The sequence below is a fragment of the Siphateles boraxobius genome, unplaced genomic scaffold (assembly GCF_051911475.1).
Source record: "Siphateles boraxobius isolate OS27281-9 unplaced genomic scaffold, OSU_SipBor_1 269, whole genome shotgun sequence".
Classification (NCBI taxonomy): domain Eukaryota; kingdom Metazoa; phylum Chordata; class Actinopteri; order Cypriniformes; family Leuciscidae; genus Siphateles; species Siphateles boraxobius.
In genome coordinates, this window is record NW_027508886.1 from 1341876 (window position 1) to 1348896 (window position 7021).

Below are 7021 nucleotides of genomic sequence, written 5' to 3' on the forward strand. Positions count from 1 at the left end.
GTCCGTGGGTCAGTTTGGGCTGGTGACTGGGCTGATAGTGGATCTTCCTCTTGTCCCCATCAGGAAGAGCAGTCCACAGACGGATGACCTCTGTGACCTGCTGCTCGTCCAGGTAGAGTGCCTGACGGAGGGACACCAGGTACTCAGCCAGATCCTGCACCTTATCCCAGCCTGCAACGCCATCGGGTCCAAGAACAGGAGCCTGCAGGAAAGTATTACAATAACAATACACAGCATGTTAAATGTCAGATTGTAAAAGCAAATTGAAACTAATAATGAGAAGCTTACTTACAGGAGCCTGGTCTGCAACACTGGACCCAGTTGATGTTGCAGGAGCAGAGGCAGCACTTGGCTTGACAGAAGGCTGTGGAGGAGACTGCAGAGGAGGCTGAGCAGGGCGCAGAGGAGGAGACTGCAGAGGAGGCTGGGTAGGGCGCAGAGGAGGAGACTGCAGAGGAGGCTGGGCAGGGCGCAGAGGAGGAGACTGCAGAGGAGGCTGGCTAGGGTTGCAGAGTAGGAGACTGCAGAGGAGGCTGGGCAGGGCGCTGCAGTCCTGTGGGTGGCTGTAGTGAGGATGGTCCTGGTGCAGAGGGACAGGGGTTGAAGGCCTGGGGGCCGCTGCTGTGGACTGGGACAGGCTTAATGGGGTCATAGAGGACTGGCACTGTGAGGTCCTCAGGTTCCTCCTCAACAAAGCCTTCGTCCTGCACCACCTCGTCAGTCATCTGCTCCACCAGCCGATCCTCCTCTTCTGGGTTATCCATAACAGTCAGGGATTTCCCAGACTGACTTTACAGATACTCCATACCCAGCAGCTCCCCTGCAAAAGAACACACATACAAAGCACATTCACATTATTATAGCTGTAGTGGCTATTTGTCCATAACAAACTGAAACAAAAAAAAAACAATCAAACTTTTCAAAGTTTGATCGTTTGTAGGCTTGACGCAGTTTAACAGATCAAAAAATTAAAATACTAAACAAGAAGATAATAAGCATAAATGCAAAATAAAGCAAATTAACTTTAGCAAAAGAAAGCAAAGAAATAAGGCTATAAAGGGTCAAATTAAGCCTAAATTAAACAAAGTACAAATAACTCCAACAATAGTTGAATTATTTGAAATACAATATAAAAAATGTACACTCAAACACTCATACACCTGTATATTGTATAATCTTTTGTTTGAGATAACATGAATAATTCTCACCTGTGTAAGCCCCTGGAGGCTGGTAGCGATCATCCAGGGACATCTTCAGCACTTTGCGGCTGAGCCGGTCCATTGCCTCCCTCTCAACGCTACTGTAGGTCCTCAGGTCAGTCTTTCCCCTCACTGCTTCATCCATCCGGTCCTGGTTCCAGCGCATCAGGCCTTCCAGGAGATAGGCCTGGAAATGCGCATCACTGGCACTGGTCCCTACAGGTCAAATAAAGTCAAATATTAGTTATCTATGTATTCAGTATGGCAGAATAAGTTATAAAAGTTTAAAGTTTTTTGCAGGTTATAAAAGTTATAACCTACCTGGGATGAAGCGATTTAAATGGAGGTGGAAAGACTCCAAGGAGGTGGAGCCACGAGCACAGCGATAGCAGCTGAGCTCCACACCACCCTTCTTCAGTGTGTCTGTCTTCTGGTATAGAGGGAAGCCCTTGGGGTCCTGAATACAGGCGATGTGCCTATGCTGGTCTATCCAGACCTGTTGGATTCGCTCGTGGTCCAGCAGTGGTACACCCAGAGTGTCCCTCCCCTTCTCACTGTCAATCTCATCAATGAGCGCCTTGATCCTCCAGGTGGTCTCCTCCACTCCTCTGGTCCGCTTGCGACAGTGCAGTGCCAACTCCTTCCTGGTGATCAGCTTATCCAGAGCCTTCTCTGAGACTGGACCAACTTCTCTGGCCTGTAACTCCCCCTGTTTGGCCAACCGTAGAGCAGCGACATCATCTGGATCCAGCTCAAAGATGCACCTGGAAAGCCGAGCCATGAAGGTGCCGTAGAGCTGATGAGCCTCCGTGATGACACCTGCGGCAAAGCGCCGCATGAAGTGCCAAATGTCTAGGCGCACTTGGAGCTCATCCCACTCTATGAACATGGCTCTGACCTGCGACTGTCTGTGCGCGTGTGGGCTGCAGCAGTCTCTGTCCACATACATGACGGCGGGTGGTGCCACTCCCCCCTCCCTGTACCTCTTCATGAGACCCACCGCCATGGGCCACAATCCATGCCCCTCTGCCGCTGTGAGGACTGACACCAACACCTGGCCGTGCTCATTGCCTACATTAGTGCACCAACCAGCAGTGTTGGCAGCAGCGCCGGCCAGTTTTTTGGTGACCTATGTAAAAAAAAAAAACAGTAGAATAAACAAATGTCAGAAAAATTTAAGATAATAACAATTATTATTACTCAAACTTGACTTTTTATACCTTTTTGGTGGAGTCCATCTTGAGGACAGAGCCAAAGACTGAGGTTATTTAGGCCTTGACCTCAGGTAGCCGCGAGAGGACGTCCCTGGCATACACAGACAACAGCCACTTGGGTTTGGGGATGGGTGGGAGGGGCGGGGGCGGGGGCGCAGAAAAGAGTGGAGGCTCAACGATGGAGGAGTCTGTGAAGGGCTCACAGACAGTGAGGTACTCCAGCGTCCGCTGTGACCACGCTGAGGTGTGTTGCTCCTGCAGCTTTTTGTGAAGCTGTGTGACACTGTTGCCCCGGGTCCTCTCCCGCATCATTATGACTACACGGTAGTCACACGAGTACCGACAGACAGTCAAATAATTCTGTTCAGTGCCACATCTTAGTATTTCAATGTTAATATCAGTAAATCAACGTATTTGATTTTATACAATACAACAAATTACAGTGCATTGCTCTAAATATGAATGTGTTCTACCTGTATGTCAGAATGGCGGGGAATTTTCTGCGGTGTCCCATGTCGAGCTGTCCCAGGATGTCTTCAGACCAGGCTGGATACTTCTTCTTGCACCCTTTGCACTCCAGATACTCTGTGGCCATGTCATACAACCCGTCTATGTCCAGGACCTTGCGCACAGTGCGATAAAGGCCAGCAGCTGTCAGCTTGTGGTTATTGCAGGCTGGCTGGACACAGACAAGTGGAATGGACCCCATCTTCAGCGCCATCCAGAGGAACAGAGGGCGGCAGAAGAAGATATCAGGAGAAGTAGGGGGCTGGGTGAAGACGGTCGGGGGCTGGGGAGGATACCACCAGAAGTTGGGATGTGGCGTCAGCTCAGGCTTCCCTGTTTTTATGTTGGCCCTGAACAGAGTCTTCCTGATCCAGTCCTGCTGGAAAGACGGGAGTTGCTCTTTCCAGTGGACAGGAAGCTCTGCAGGCGACTGGGACACCTGGCCAGGGGTCCACAATGCTGGAGGAGCAGGATAAGGGGCAGGAGCAGGGGCAGTAGCACGAGCCGGGGCAGGAGCAGGGCCTCTCGAGCCTGCAGTGGCTGGAGCGTAAAAAAACACAACAAAATTATCTTATTGTTTTAGACTTTCACTGCATGACTTTCTCAGATCTGCTGGACAGCTACTGCGATTACAAGGTTTACTGCAAAGCATGTATGATTAGTAGAGAGACGACATGATGATGAAAAGATGGAAGGAAGCAGTGAATATCATCCTGTTTTTCATCCAAGCACCATTAGAAGAAATACAAGAAGAAAAAAAGATGGGATCAGCCAAGTGTGAAGCGAAGCAGACCAAACACTACAACAGCCACTTATTCCAAGGGGAGTGGGGGAAGTGTGAGATGACAAGAATGAGCTTTAGTCAGTGATTACGATAAAAAATGAAATAAAACCTTTTACATACACCTTTAAATTCTCTTTTTTTCCTTTGAGGATGTTCACTCAAAGAGTGAATGTAGATTGACACCTGAGAAGTGCCATTCCTCTGTGTTGTGAAATAAAATAATATGTCATTTAAAAAAGACTGTTTTGTTTTATTTGTAATTGTTTGTAAAATATTGTTTAAGATTTACATACCTTGAGGAAGTTGTTCCTCAGCTTGCGAGGCTACAGTTGCCATCTCCAGGTCATCTTCCTCCTCAAAAAAATCCGTAGCAGCAGAGTCTGTAAAATAACATAAAACACTAAGCACATGTCACCAACACACTTGTATGCGTTAAGTGATAATCACCACATGTAAAGAGCTGTCTCCGGGCTGCGGACTCAGACGCAGGAGGTACACGTGGTCCTGCAGCTGTTGAACACGTATTTTCGTTAGACATATATACTGTATAATATATACTGTAATGATTTTAAAGCTTGCAAATCACTTACAGGGTTTGGCTGGAGACAAAATCTTTTGTGCCAGCTGTGAAGCAGATAAATGCTTCCCCTGCGCCAACAGGGCCTTCACATTGGTCGCCAGCAGTGGCCTGTTCTTAGTGGCAGTAGGTGGAGGAGGAACACACACAGTGGCAGTGGGCACAGCAGCAGTGAGGACAGATGCAGTGGGCACAGTGGTGGTGGGCACGTGGGCTGGAGCCTGCCTCTTCAGCACGTATGCTTTGAAAAGGGCCATATTGGTGTTAGGCCTGGCCTTTGCCTTCTTCAGGTAGGTGATGAGAGCCTGGGCCTCCTTGCTTGGGTCCTCATACACCTCCTTCATTGACCTACCCTTAAAATCCCCAAACTCCACCATCAGACATCCAGAGTCTCCTGTCCTCTGGGCCTCCTGCAGCATGGCCTGTTTTTTCTGATACACCTCCACAGCCTCGCCTACCTCCCTAATCTGCGAGGTGTATCTGAGGAACAGGTGTTTGTTGGCCGACAGCGGGTTGTCCCTCTCCTCCTCCCCCAAAATGCTGCTGACCAGATAGCAGGCATACCCCAGTGAGTTCTCCAGCAGCCACAGGAACCTCTGACCCTGGTGTTTCCCAAACTGGATCTTGCAGTGAGCCAGAACCAGGAACTGGTCTCCAGGATTCCCTCCATTCTGCCTCACAAAGGCAGTGCCCTCAGCCAGGACCTCCTCATTACACCTGGCCCTCCCTGCTAACACGATCTCCCTCCTATTGGCCTCCTCAGTTGGCCCCATAAGGAGTCGACTCGACCCTCAGAGGTTCTTCGTAAAACCGGGTATGCATACATAATCTGAAAGGACACAGGCATAAACAGAATGTTACATAGCTGTCATATTCCAACTCAAAGTATTTTACTACAGCATTTGTTTTTTATGTAATTAATTATTATAATATTATAATAATTAATGATTATTATTATTATGAGCATAAGCATTATTGTTTTTTATACAACTGTGAATCACTTTGAATTGCCTTGTGTACAAATTGTAAATAGTGTGATGAACTTATTAATAAGAAAATAAATAACACTTCTTGGTACAATCTTGCTGGTATTATGCCATGCTTAAATCATTTTTTTTTTGTTTAGCTTTTGTGGCAGAGATTACTAAGAAACACCAAATATAACATAAAGGCGTTTATGACAATTCATAATAATATGATCATCAAACAGATCTAAAACTTAAAATGGTATATCAAATCGTTTTGGTATATCTTTTATAACATAGTTGAGAATCATTTGTTGAAACAAAAAAACACCTGTTTTTGCCTATTCATGTCTTTTTAAATATGTATAACATAGTATTTAAAAAGATAACATAAATATGTATACTGGTGTATAACATAGTATAGTATAACATATATGAATTAAACTTTTTTTTTAAAGGTTTTAGTAAAAATCTTCTTGTGCTCAAAATAATGTAATGAATGACACAAAAAAATACTAAATTAACAACAACAAAAAAATGGTTTAAGGAGGATATAGCTTAATTAGCGGTCGGCTAATTATATTGACAGTAGTGACATGTTTTTTACTGTATATCATGGTAAAGTTGCAGGTTCACATGTACAGAAGAAAACGTGTGCTATTACACGCTAGCTAGCTTTATTGGCATGTTTAATTGTCTAAAAACAAACACTGTTTATGAATAAATAATGATCGATTATACAGTGGTGAAGAATAGACTTACCTGTTGCAAAGATTGCAAAGATGACGATAATAATAGCGGTTGCCGATTGGTCAAATGTAAGCCACAGGAGCAGAGCCAGGAGAGAAACGCGATTGGTAAAAAGTAAGCCACAGGAGAGAAAGGCGATTGGTCAAAAGTAAGCCACAGGAGGGAAACACGATTGGTCAAAAGTAAGTCACAGGAGAGAACGCGATTGGTCAAAAGTAAGCCACAGCAGAGAAACACGATTGGCTCACGTGGGCTTACTTTGGGCTTACTTTGGCTCAATCGGTAGGAAGCAGTAGGCGCAAGCGAGAGGTAGCGGGATCGATGCCTGCATTCTCCAGTGCTGTCCATCCTTTTTACGCCCCCCTTCAAGGGGCACTACCTAGATGAGCTCTTGCGGCTCAGTGCTGCCGAAAAAGTTTTTTCGAACGAGGTACTGCACACATTCCTGGCAAAAGCAGGTCCCACCGAGATTTGAACTCGGATTGCTGGATTCAGAGCCCAGAGTGCTAACCATTACACCATGGAACCTTGGCATGTGCCAACTTTTCCCATGAGCAGCAAAGATTTAAGTCATGGAGTCAGGAAGCAAGATAGCAAGGAGCAAATGAAGCCTTTGCTTTTTAAGCCCATGTTTCCCCAATTCCGACTCGGTTTGAGAGTGCCAATTTCACCGCCACGTCAGCAGTTGCGCATCACCTCTGTTTTTTCCCTCCCTTCCTCAAAGAACCTAAAAAGGTTCCACCGAGATTTGAACTTGGATCGCTGGATTCAAAGCCCAAAGTGCTGACCATTACACCATGGAACCAACACACCCTGCTAACTGGCTGTCTGAGAGGCAGATAGCGATGAGGCTAGGTGGAATCAGGTAGATAGGAGCTGGCGTTTGGTCAATGGACCGCCTCGACTAAGAGAGGCAGACGTGGTTCCTCTGCCAAAACCCGGGATTGAACCAGAGACCTTTAGATCTTCAGTCTAACGCTCTCCCAAGTCCGCTAAAGCTTGGGAACAATACCATTCTGTCCCTT

At 46.4% G+C, this 7021-nt stretch overlaps 2 non-coding genes across 2 annotated transcripts; both read right to left on the bottom strand.

Moving 5' to 3' along the window:
• Positions 1–6452: 6452 nt before the first annotated feature.
• Positions 6453–6524, bottom strand: trnaq-cug (transfer RNA glutamine (anticodon CUG)). The gene has a single exon. It is a non-coding gene; the product is annotated as a tRNA-Gln (tRNA).
• A 205-nt stretch (positions 6525–6729) lies between these two features.
• On the bottom strand, positions 6730–6801 carry trnaq-uug (transfer RNA glutamine (anticodon UUG)). Its single transcript has one exon. It is a non-coding gene; the product is annotated as a tRNA-Gln (tRNA).
• Between the last annotated feature and the right edge of the window lie 220 nt (positions 6802–7021).